The sequence below is a fragment of the Ptiloglossa arizonensis genome, chromosome 6, assembly GCF_051014685.1.
Source record: "Ptiloglossa arizonensis isolate GNS036 chromosome 6, iyPtiAriz1_principal, whole genome shotgun sequence".
NCBI lineage: Eukaryota > Metazoa > Arthropoda > Insecta > Hymenoptera > Colletidae > Ptiloglossa > Ptiloglossa arizonensis.
Window position 1 is genome coordinate 20,825,552 of NC_135053.1, and position 12,538 is coordinate 20,838,089.

The following is a 12,538-nucleotide window of genomic DNA, read 5'->3' on the forward strand; positions in this document are numbered from 1 at the left end:
ATACATACCCTTCAAATTGGCATGGAAAAAGTAGGGGGACGATATTATAACAGCTTCTCGTTCTGTTTACGATCAGTTTCAATTATTTAAAGAAGTCTCGAATTATTGTAAATTTTTTACTTAACCTCAATCTTTCAATATCGATATTTCGGAGCACACAAAATTGATACTCTGCAAATCAGTATAAAAAAAGTAAGGGTACGTGGAATATTACAACAGTTTCTCGTTCCATGTACGATAATTCTTAATTGCTCAAAGAAGTCTCGAAATATTGTGAATTTTCAACTTAACCTCAATCTTTCGTTATTGATATTTCGGAGTACACAAAATTGATATTCTCCAAATTGGTATGAAAGAAATAGAAGAACGAGGAATTTTACAACAGCTTCTCGTACCATTTCCAATAATTCTTAATTATTTAAAGAAGTCTCGAAATATTGTAAATTCTCAACTTAACTTAAATCTTTCAATATTGATATTTCGGAGCAGACAAAATTGATACTCTCCAAATCAATATAAAAAAAATAAGGGTACGTGGAATATTACCACAGCTTCTCGTTCCATGTACGATAATTCTTAATCGTTCAAAGAACTCTCGAAACATTGTAAATTCTCAACCTAACCTCACTCTTTCGTTATCGACATTCCATAACACAGAAAATTCATACTCTCCAAATCGATACAAAAGAAGCAAGAAGACGAGGAATATCACATCAACCTCTTCCTTATACTATCAGTTCCAACAGTCCGAAAAACATCGTAACATTGTAAAATATCTAATTAACCTCTATCTTTCGATATGGATACTTCGATAGAGAATCCGCGGTCTCGAAATCGTCGCGAAAAAAAAAACCCCATGAAGCGTAGGGGGAACGATGTCGCGACAGCTTCTCGCTCGGTTTACGAGCATTTTTCATCGTTCGGTAAGCTTCTACCTTTTTTTCCCTCCCCTCTTTCGTCGTCACTGGATATACCGAGGATCGTAGTAGCAAGTAGATATAAACGTAGCGGCAACCAGAAGATAATAGACACCGTCCAGCCTCCCGGGTGCCGTTAATCATCGGGGATGAGGGCTGTACGTGGTGCGGCGCGATGCGAAACCGCAGGGATACGAGACGCCGTTATGACGTGGGATGGGACCGGGAGGTTATGGCGTTAGATGGTCAGTTCCAAGGGAAACGGAAGTGACCGCACGCCGGAGCAATACGTATCCCGTGGGGCCGCTGATGGACGCTGCAGCTCGTTTCTTCCTCCGTCTTGTACGCCCCGTGTTTCGCGCTTAATTAATCACTACAAATCGCGTTCGAGTCAAACGAGCCAACGCGTGGCCGGTCGTCCGCCCCCGTCTCGGCCCTGTTGATTTCATTATCAACGATCGGTGACTATACCGATGGATCGATCCTTAACGACGAGGAATCCTCCAAGTTCGATTTTTCACGAAATCGTTCCCATTTGAACAACCAAGTACATTCAAATTACACTTTTCAGAAGCTTGAGGTAATGGTACAGTAGCGAATCCCTTGAACGTGAAACGATCTCAAGAACTTTTCTACTGAGGATGAATTCTAATTCGTAGTACTTCGAATTAGAAATTTACATACCTGTTCCACACGTTCACGATCAAACTTAATAAAATTCTACTATTTGTTACTCCTATCCTTACTGCTACGTATCAGATTGTTCGGAAAGTCATTTCGTTTTTTTTTTTTGGTGGAAATGGAGCACGATTTTTTTATAGTGTATAAAGTGTACTTGTGTGTATTTTATTTAATTAAATAAGGGTATATTTTATTAAATTATATATTTGTATATTTTATGAAATTATATATTTGTATATTTTATCAAATTATATATTTTATTAAATTATATATTTGTATATTTTATCAAATTATATATTTTATTAAATTATATATTTGTATATTTTATCAAATTATATATTTTATTAAATTATATATTTGTATATTTTATTAAATTATATATTTGTATATTTTATCAAATTATATATTTTATTAAATTATATATTTGTATATTTTATAAAATTATACATTTCTATATTTTACCAAATTATACATTCTCCATTTTGTAAAACGAAATCACTTTCCACGCAAACCCTTATTAACGTCCACCCTTCAAAATTTATCTCGTCCTCGGGACAACCTCGTCACGGTTCCTCACCGATGGATCCACTTCCATCGTTTCTCCGCGAAAATTCTCGAAACACGCGAGAAAATTACCTCCGCGCGCCTCAGATTCTCTCAAGTGGCACCCAAGCAGCGTTAATAAAGTCGCTTCTGAGCGAGACGGTCTCTCCTTTGCGATAAATAACCAACGCCGGACGATAGAGTCGTCGAGCGCCTACTCGTGTACCCGTTGTGTCCTGTTCACCGCCTCTCGTGGTTATTCCAAAGAAAATGCAATCGATATTTACATCGCGGTGTGCATCAAGGGGGGAGGAAGAGGTGGAGGACTCGGTCCCCCACGTATTTTCGCGAGACGAGCACAGAGGACGTCGTGGCGCGATCTTTACATCGAGTTACCGCGGATATCCAGCTGCGAGCCGTTGATAATGCCAACCACGATCTACTCCCCTCCCGTACCGCCCCGCTTGTAACCCCTGGACGGGGACGAAGAAGTTTGCACGACGTGGGAGGGGTTCGGTGGGCGGTGGGAGGCGTCGACCGGGGGAGGGAGGGGTTGACGACCGCATCGTTTCTCTTCATCCGCAGCTGTAAGCCGAAGAAAGAGAGGGCGGAGTGGGTTTACGCGGTTTTTCTACCGCGCGTCATTAATATCCGTTGCTGCGACGCCTCCTCGCAATTTGTCAACATCTGATATTTAATTTCACGCCCTTTTACCTTGTCCCGCGTGTAGGTGCACGGCGCAGGTGCGACGCTGACCGCGGAAAAGAAACTTCGCCCGCGAACGAAAGAACGCGTGGACGGTTGTCCACCACCGGGACCTGTTTTACAATTTTAGTCGCGAACGATCGATAGAAACAATCGCAAGGTTCTCTTTCTCGACGAAAGTGCACGGCAATTGTCCACGATTTGGAACGATTTGTATTATTTTTTTTTTTTCTTACAACGATGGAAATAAATTTTTATCCTATTAAACGTGGGAAAGGTACTCGGTAATTGTACAGGGGAAGGTTATTTTTTTCGGGAGGAGATTTTGTTTTTTTTATTTTATGACAATGAAAATAAATTTTTATCGCATTAGGCGCGAGAAAGGTGATCGGTACTTGTACAGGGGAATGTAATTTTTTTTTTGAGTGGGATGTTTTGTTTTTTTTTTCCTACAACGATGGAATTAAATTTTTATCGCATTAAACGCGGGAAAGGTGCTTGGTACTTGTACAGGGGAAGGTTATTTTTTTTCGGGGGGGAGATTTTGTTTTTTTTTTTCTTACAACAGGGGAAGCTAATTTTTTTTTTTGAGTGGGAGGTTTTGTTTTTTTTTCTTACAACAGGGGAAGCTAATTTTTTTTTTTTTTCTTACAACGATGGAATTAAATTTTCATCGCATTAAACGCGAGAAAGGTGCTCGGTAATTGTACTGGGGAAGGTTATTTTTTTTTTGGGGGGGGTTGGTTTTGTTTTTTTGTTTCTTACAACGATGGAAATAAATTTCTAACGCATTAGGCGCGAGAAAGGTGATCGGTACTAGTACAGGGGAAGGTTATTTATTTTTTTTTTTTTGTGAGGTTTTGTTTTGACACGCGTTTCGACGCGGGTTTTGTTTTCTGTCCGGAATCAACGGTTTTCCGAAAATCGGTGGGAACAAGATTCTTCCGTGTCGACACGTTACCACGTTTAAACTCGGCTAACTTTTGTTCGAAACATTGCACGATTCCGCGAATAGTTCGGGGCTAATTTTGGGGAAACTATTCCGGTTTGCCGTGTTTTAAAGGGTGTTTGGAGAGTTTCGGAGTCGGGTGTACGGAGCACGGAGGTGAACGTGTAAGAATTTTAATCGAAGGTGCAGCGTTTGCGACAGATCTCAAGTGATTTATACCCGTGTTATTGGTTCGAGTCCAATTTGCCCTGTCCAGCTATCCTTACAGTATTTTAGACATCGATCGCGATCATCGAGTGCCAAAATTGCGTAAATTGGGTAGAGAAGTATATAGAGTTCAATAACGAGAAGAAAAATTATCCAACGTTGAAAAAGTATATACAGCATTGAATAACGAAAACGAAGATGCAACGTCGAATAATAAAAAGAAAAATCTAGTATCGAATAATGACTGAATAAATATACTATTGAGCGAAGGAGAATATGAAAGAAGAAAAGGAAAGTGAAATATTAGTGTAAAAAATTAAAATTAAATATACATTCAATTTCATTATACGCTTTTATTAATCCATCCTCGAGAGCAATAATAGATAGCTCAGTAAGTTTCATCGTTGGTTAAGAAATAGAGCTATCAAATTCGTTGTTTCATTTTTCTAAAGATGGTACCACTGCTCGACCAACATATGTGAAGTTTCACGTAGATCTGTCGACTCACATTATTATAATATTTTTTTTACAATGGAAAAACCAGCAAAACTGATCGAACAATCTACTACAATGAGAATACGATAAAACAGAGGCAACTAAAAATAAAACAAGCAACGGAAGTCGTAAGACAATGGTCCCCTCGAAGTCACCAAACGTTCGACCGGTTCCATCGTTGAGCAACAACGAGCCATCGTTGTTTTCCAGAGGATATTCTTATCTCTGGATGTCGCGTTGCACGAAATTTACGAGTCTCCCTCGCGTCGATTGCCCACGTCAGTTGGCGAACTGTCAACAATCCTCACGTGCACGGAGTCGTTCCTCCTCTAGCGAGGAACCACGGAAGTGGCGTGCTCCCGACAACGGAAATAGTCGCATATTCCCGAAGATAAACAACCGGTGCGTAGCTGGCTCTCGATATCCTTCGGTAATACGTAACATGTGTTTAACTTGGGTCCCGTGCGCACCCCAGGGAGAAGAGGAGCTGTTGACGTCGATACCGGTGCCATTTACGACCTTAACAGTCGATCGTGGAACGTTGCACGCTTTACAATGCCTCTCGACGATCCTATGCTCCGTTTTGCAACTGAGAGAAGGTATGAAAATAATTAACGTTCGTTTCATCGTTCTTTTCATTGAGAACGATGAAAGATAGGGTCTAAAGTCGTCCACAGCCTAAATACTTCGATACGTTTATTATACATGTCTATGTAGTCACGAGCGATCAAAATGGCGTCGATTTTCTTCCTTGACCCAACTTTTATCGTTTGAGAATTAATATTTATTGGGAAAGAGTCTTCTGGTAGCTGAAAATCGGTGATAGAGCCTCTGCAGTATTTTTTCACACGTAAGTAAGAACTAAGGTTAGTTTGGATACTTCGATATGCTTATTATATATGCTCACGTACTCGTGATTGCTCAAAATGGCGTCGATTCCCTTTCTCGAACTTTCGTCCACACTTAACAATTAATATTCATTGGGAAAGAGTCTTCTGGTAGCTGAAAATCGGTGATAGAGCCTCTGCAGTATTTTTTCACACGTAAGTAAGAACTAAGGTTAGTTTGGATACTTCGATATGCTTATTATATATGCTCACGTACTCGTGATTGCTCAAAATGGCGTCGATTCCCTTTCTCGAACTTTCGTCCACACTTAACAATTAATATTCATTGGGAAAGAGTCTTCTGGTAGCTGAAAATCGGTGATAGAGCCTCTGCAGTATTTTTTCACACGTAAGTAAGAACTAAGGTTAGTTTGGATACTTCGATATGCTTATTATATATGCTCACGTACTCGTGATTGCTCAAAATGGCGTCGATTCTCTTTCTCGAACTTTTGTCCACACTTAACAATTAATATTCATTGGGAAAGAGTCTTCTGGTAGCTGAAAATCAGTGATAGAGCCTCTGCAGTATTTTTTCACACGTAAGTAAGAACTAAGGTTAGTTTGGATACTTCGATACGCTTATTATATATGCTCACGTACTCGTGATTGCTCAAAATGGCGTCGATTCTCTTTCTCGAACTTTCGTCTACACTTGGCAATTAATATTCATTAGGAAAGAGTCTTCTATTACCAGAGTTACTAAAAGAGCCTCTGCACTAATTTTTCGCGCGTAGCCAAGGTCTAAGATCACGCTCAATTCTTCGATATGTCTATTATATATACCCACGTATTCGTGATCGCTCAAAATGGCGTCGATTCTCTTCCTCGAACTTTCGTCTACACTTGACAATTAATATTCATTGGGAAAGAGTCTTCTGGTATCTACAAATCACCAATGGAGTCTTTGCATTAATTTTTCACATTATTATATATGTGCATATATTCACGATCGCTCAAAATGGCGTCGATCCTCTTCCTCGACCCAACTTCCATCTCTTAAAAATTAATATTCATCGGAAAAGAGTCTCCTGGTACCTGCAAATCATCAATAGAGCCTTTGCACTAATTTTTCGCCCATAATCAAGTTTTACGTATTCACAATGGCTCAAAATGGCGCTGATTATCTTCCTCGACCCAATTTTCATCCCTTAAAAATTAATATTCATCGGAAAAGAGTCTCCTGGTACCTGCAAATCACCGATAGCGCCTTTGCACTAATTTTTCGCCCATAATCAAGTTTCATGTACTCACGATGGCTCAAAATGGCGCCGATTCTCTTCCTCGACCCAACGTTTCATCCCTTAAAAATTATTATTCATCAGAAAAGAGTCTCCTGGTACCCGAAAATCACCAATAAAGCCTTCGAACTAATTTTTCCCCCATAACCAAATCTCACGTACTCACAATCGCTCAAAATGGCGTCGATACTCTTCCACAACTTAACTCTCACCACCCTTAACCTAAATCAACACTTCCAGAAAGTGAATCGCATTCTTGAAACCAAACTGCACCAGTCTCTTACTCACAAATCGACCTCGCACGCGTCTCGAGGAATCTTGCAATGCCCGAAATTGTAATTTCCTCTAAAAATTCCCAAACCGGTGTCCAGCTCGGGCTCGGATCGTATCACGTTGCAAAGTCGAGCGCGAACGTTTCTTCTTCACCGAGTGCTCCATTTCACGGCCGAAATAGACCGTAGAAAATGACCCTACTAACCTCTAAACCGATACCCGACGAAAATACTTCCACGGAAAAGGAACATCAACCCGTCGAAAGAATCTCGTCGATTCGGGGTGAGTTCCGAGATCCCTCGACGAACCACGGCGAGTACTTAGCCGGGTACACGCAACGCGCTTGTCGACGAGACAGACCTTCTCGGCAAAGGGTGAAGAGAAAGAAAGATAGATAGATAGATAGATAGAGAGAGAGAGAGATAGAAAGAAAGAGAGAGAGAGAGAGAGAGAAAAAGAACGCGTTGGAGGGGTAAACGCGAGGACGGAGGTGGAGGTCGAAAGAAGTCTCCATCAATAACGCACGTCCGCGCCTTGAGACGTGGAAGACCGCAAGATTAATCACCCTTCTTCTCTCGCTTTCTTGCCTACGTTTATACCCGTACGCACGACAATCGGGAGGAGCCCGAGCCACCTCCGGCCTCTTCGAAACAAACGTGGCCGCGGCTCGTCGAAACTTATCCTCCTTTTCTCACTTTTTATCCGGCCCTGTTCCTTCCTCTCGCCAATGGACCGGACGGTTTTCTCCGCATTCCGCTCGGCGCTACCGCCGCGCGTAAAACCCGACGCCGCAGTTTCCAACGCGGACGCGGTACACACCCCGGCGCGGTTTTTTGCCATCCGTCTCGAAACCGGCGGCCCGGTTAATTGCGAAAATATATAAATGGCACTTTGAACAATCCGCAGGTGGAATTAGCGCCGGTGGACGATCCAGGGGGAGGTTTTTGGAATTTATCGGCGCCGTGGAACGTTCCTTGCTCGAGATTCTTCGAGGAACACTTGGATGAGAGTTTCTCCCTTGATCCTTTCGTCAATGGATCTTTGAAATGGACGATGCGTCGAGAGTGTACAGATTATGTCACTTTGAGGTGGATTTTTTGGAGGAGGTTTCAGGTTGATGGTTTACAGGGTTTGGGTTGTATTTCTTGGGAACTTGGTTCGAATTTGGAGTATTGAGAGTTTGGAGTATGTGTGAGAGGGATTGTGGTGAGAGGCTAGTAGGTATGTGTATATGGGGTGTTTTTTGGGGTGGTTGGGTGTCTTATAGAGGAAATCTTTGGTTTTGATGTAAGGGGGTACAAAGTGTAGAGAAGAAGGTTTGTAATGTTTTAAGCGATTGTATAGCAATTGTGTATATGGGGTTTCATGGGGTGTTTGGGTGACTTGTGGAGGAAATCTTTGGTTTTGATATAGGGGGTACAAAGTGTAGAGAAGAAGGTTTTTAATGTTTTAAGCGATTGTATAGCAGTTGTGTGTATATGGTGTCTTTTGGGATGTTTGGGCGTCTTGTAGAAGAAATCTTTGGTTTTGAGGTAGGGAGGTACAAAGTGTAGAAAAGAATATTTAAAGTCTCCGTTTGAAATAATTTTCTAAATAATTTTCTTCCTTTTTCTATACGTAATGAATTTTCGCGTATTTCAAAGTTATGGGAAACTAATCTTTACTGTACAATAAGGTAAGCTTCTATCCAACTTTACAGCTGAAAAGAAAAGAAGGTTCGTAATGTTTAAAATTTCCGTTTGAAATAATTTTCTAAGTAATTTTCCAAATAATTTTCCAAGTAATTTTCCAAATAATTTTCCAAGTAATTTTCTAAATAATTTTCCAAATAATTTTCCAAATAATTTTCCAAATAATTTTCCAAATAATTATCTTCCTTTTTCTATATATATAATGAATTTTCGCCTATTTCAAAGTCATGAAAATCTAATCTTTACCGTACGATAATGTAAGTTTCTATTCAGCTTTACAGTTAAAAAGAAAAGAAGGTTCGTAATGTTTAAAATCTCCGTTTGAAATAATTTTCCAAATAATTTTCCAAATAATTTTCCAAATAATTCTCCAAATAATTTTCCATATAATTTTCCAAACAATTTTTCAAATAATTTTCCAAATAATTTTTCAAATAATTTTTCACCTTTCTCCATGTATAATGAATTACGATTACTGTATTATAAGGTAATCTTCTACCCAACATTTCAAAAAATTTGCAAACAAGAAGTCGACTCGTATATAATACACCCTCCCATTGGGTTGTTCCTCAAGTCATTTCGTTCTCTTTGTTAAAAACAAAACACATTTTTTTTAAAACCGTACAAACATTTGATCAAATTACATATTCTCCATTTTAAAAAACAAAATGACTTTCCGAACAACCCAATACATCAAATCAAGGATCAAGTATCCCAGTCACCAAAGACCCTTCCTAACCCCGTAGAAGCATAACAGTAAATACTCATCGGTAGAAATAAAGTCTTCTATCTCCCACAATCGTCACTAAAAGAACATTCTCACAATGCGAATCAATCTCTCGAGACTCCACCGTCACCTTACAACAATCTTCCAAATCTTACGACTCCATACTCCTAAAAATCCCCGCGAACACACCACCCGAAACAATAACCCTCGATCGAGCAGCTAATCAACACCCCATACTCCACCATTCCTTAATCGTGGTCCGGTTCACGCGCGAATGGTAATTTTCGAAAATCTCGTGTCTCAGCGATGATCGATTTCAACGTAATTTATAACTCTCTCTCTCTCTCGCGCGCGCATTCGCGCTCACTCTCTGGTATCGTTCCGCGAGGATCGTTCCCGGTTGGCCCGTACGCAAATACGCCCTTCTTCTCTACGAGTTTGGCTGCGATACACAGCGTCGGCGGCGAGTAAATTTATCGACGAGGCGCTACTGATAGAGATGCTCATGAATAGATCCGCGCTTTTCGGGTAGAAGAGGGGACAGGGGGTGGGTTAGGTTAGGTGATACAGAAACGACGCGGGATATCCGGCTCAGGCGGAGGTTGATGGTCGTAGAAGGAAAAAGGGGACGGGGGAGAAACTAGCTCGCGGCCCGGTGGTCGACCGAACCAGGGTGTGGGGGGGAGGAAGGACGGTTTGGCACGGCCATGAATATTTCGCTGGCGCACTTATTTATGCAATACTTTGCGCTGGCAGCTTTACGGCGGCTCCCTCTTTCGGCCGCCGGCGTGCCAGCAGCGTCGTCGTCGTCGTCGTCGTCCTCCTCGTCGTAGTCGTCGCTACCCCCTCGACTCGTTCAGATAAATACGCCGTTGCTTCGTATACGTCCGATAATATATTACGTTTGAGCGTTTTCGAGCTGTTTAGAGGGAATCCACGGTGCCGAAGGACGCTACCGACGCCTCCGACCGCCGCCACCGCCGGAGGCGCGACCAGGACGAAAGAGGTGGAAGCATTTAGCTGCCGAGCACCACCGCCGGATATACCCACCGCCCTCGCGCACCTCTTCCTTTACACCCCCGTCGGCGCGCGCGAGTCCGCGGCCTCTCTCTATCTATCTCTCTCTTTCTCTCTTTCTCTCTCTCTCTATATATATATACGAACCAGCCCGGTTCAACCCCTGCCCTCTAAACTCGCCTCTCCACCTATTTCTACGCCACCTACACCTACCGCCCCCTCGTGCAATAGTTTCCGAATAAATCCCCGATTCTCGAACGCGCCGGGCTGCTTTCCTGTTCGGATTTACCCGCCCCCGTATCTACCGACAAAACCTGCAGCCGCGTGGAATGCTCCGCTGGGGGTAGATCGAGTGCCTCGTCCCCCGTTTTCTCTCTCCCAACCTCCTCCGCCTCCCTCTTTTTCCTCTTTTCCGCTTCCTCTCTGTCTCTGTCTGGCCGAGCTCCGGGGTGAACCGCCGCCACGGGACGGGACGTAGGGACGGCGGGAGGGGGGGAGGGTGACTCGCCGGAGCTGAAGCTCGACGAAGGGACAAGGGAGGAGGGTTATACCTCGGCGGCCATTACTCCGGCTACAAACAACCCCTCCGCGAGCCGGCAGCGCCTTTGTTGCGGCAATTGGCTAAACGGTCCGCAGAAACAAACGATCCCCAGCCGCGATCCACTGGTATGTGTGCACGCGTGTCTGCGTGTACGTTTCGCGTCTCTACCGGGAAATTTCTCGACGTGTACGCACACTTCTAAGATTATCCAACGGGTGGTCGGGGCTCCGTGCGTGAACACCTCGAGGTGAACGTACCGTACCGGGATGCCCGGAGGACCGATCGGTACCACCAGCGCGTCCTGCGATGGAATTCCAGTGAATTTCGGCGTCGAGACGCTCGGAGGATGGGCGTCTTTGTTCGTTGGACTCGCGAATCGAGAATACCAGCTTCGATGTCGCGGATAGCGGTCGTGGAAGCGTCACACGGTGGAAGAACGGGACGTGTGTTGGGTTCACGGTTCGTCGATACGTGGAGAGTATCTGGCCAGTTATCGCGGGAGTTCGATGTGCAGGGGATGATGATCTCCGAAATGATGAGACGGAGCGCGAGATCTCCGAAATGAGCGAGATAATGATACTCGACTTGGATGCGTTTGTTTCTTTTAGATTGGTTATGTTGAGACGGAGGGAACCGCGAAGGAAGGTCTTGGATGTGGAGGGAACAGGGACTGCCTGTGTAGGTGGGTAGGTTAACTTCTTTTCGATCCTTATGGCTTTGGCCAATCTTCGCTATTTCGCGAGATATGTTCACGATTGTGTAACTTGGCTTCACGATTGTGTTACGTGTTTTTTGGTATTATGTAACTTACATTTACGGTTGTGCGATCTGCCTGACTTCTCTTTGCAGTCATATGACTTATTTTTGCAGTCATATGACTTCACTTTGCAGTCATGTGACTTCACTTTACAATCACATGACTTCTTACAATCATGTGACTTCTCTTTGCAGTCATATGACCTCTCTTTGCAGTCATATGACTTCTATTTGCAGTCATGTGACTTCTCTTTACAATCACATGACCTATCTTTACAATCACATGATCTATCTTTACGATCGCATAATCTATCTATCTATCTTCTCTTTGCAGTCATATGACTTCACTTTACAATCACATGACTTCTTCTTACAATCATATGACTTCTCTTTGCAGTCATACAACTTCTTTTTGCAATCATATGACTTCTTTTTACAATCATATGATTCTTTTTGCAGTCATATGACTTCTCTTTTCAGTCATATGGCTTCTCTTTATAATCACATGACCGATCTTTACAATCACACGACCTACCTTCACGATCACATAATCCATCTATCTATCTATCTTCTCTTTGCAGTCATGTGACTTCTCTTTACAATCACATGACCTATCTTTGCAGTCATATGACTCCTCTTTACAATTACATAACCTATCTTTACAATCACACGATCTATCTTTACGATTCCATCGGAAAGTATATACCAGTGACCGGTAAAATCGGCGTCCGTTTCGAGTGAGTTCACAGTACAAGCGAGAGGTCCACGCTCTCGCGAGTCTCGTGGTACGTGAATCGAGAGGGGAGTAGCGTGGCGCTTCTTGCGTCGCAAGAGAGGGAGCGCGATCTTTCGACGAGCGTATCGGTCCAATATATTTTATCGGCCCGGCGAGTTTCCGTGCGCTGACC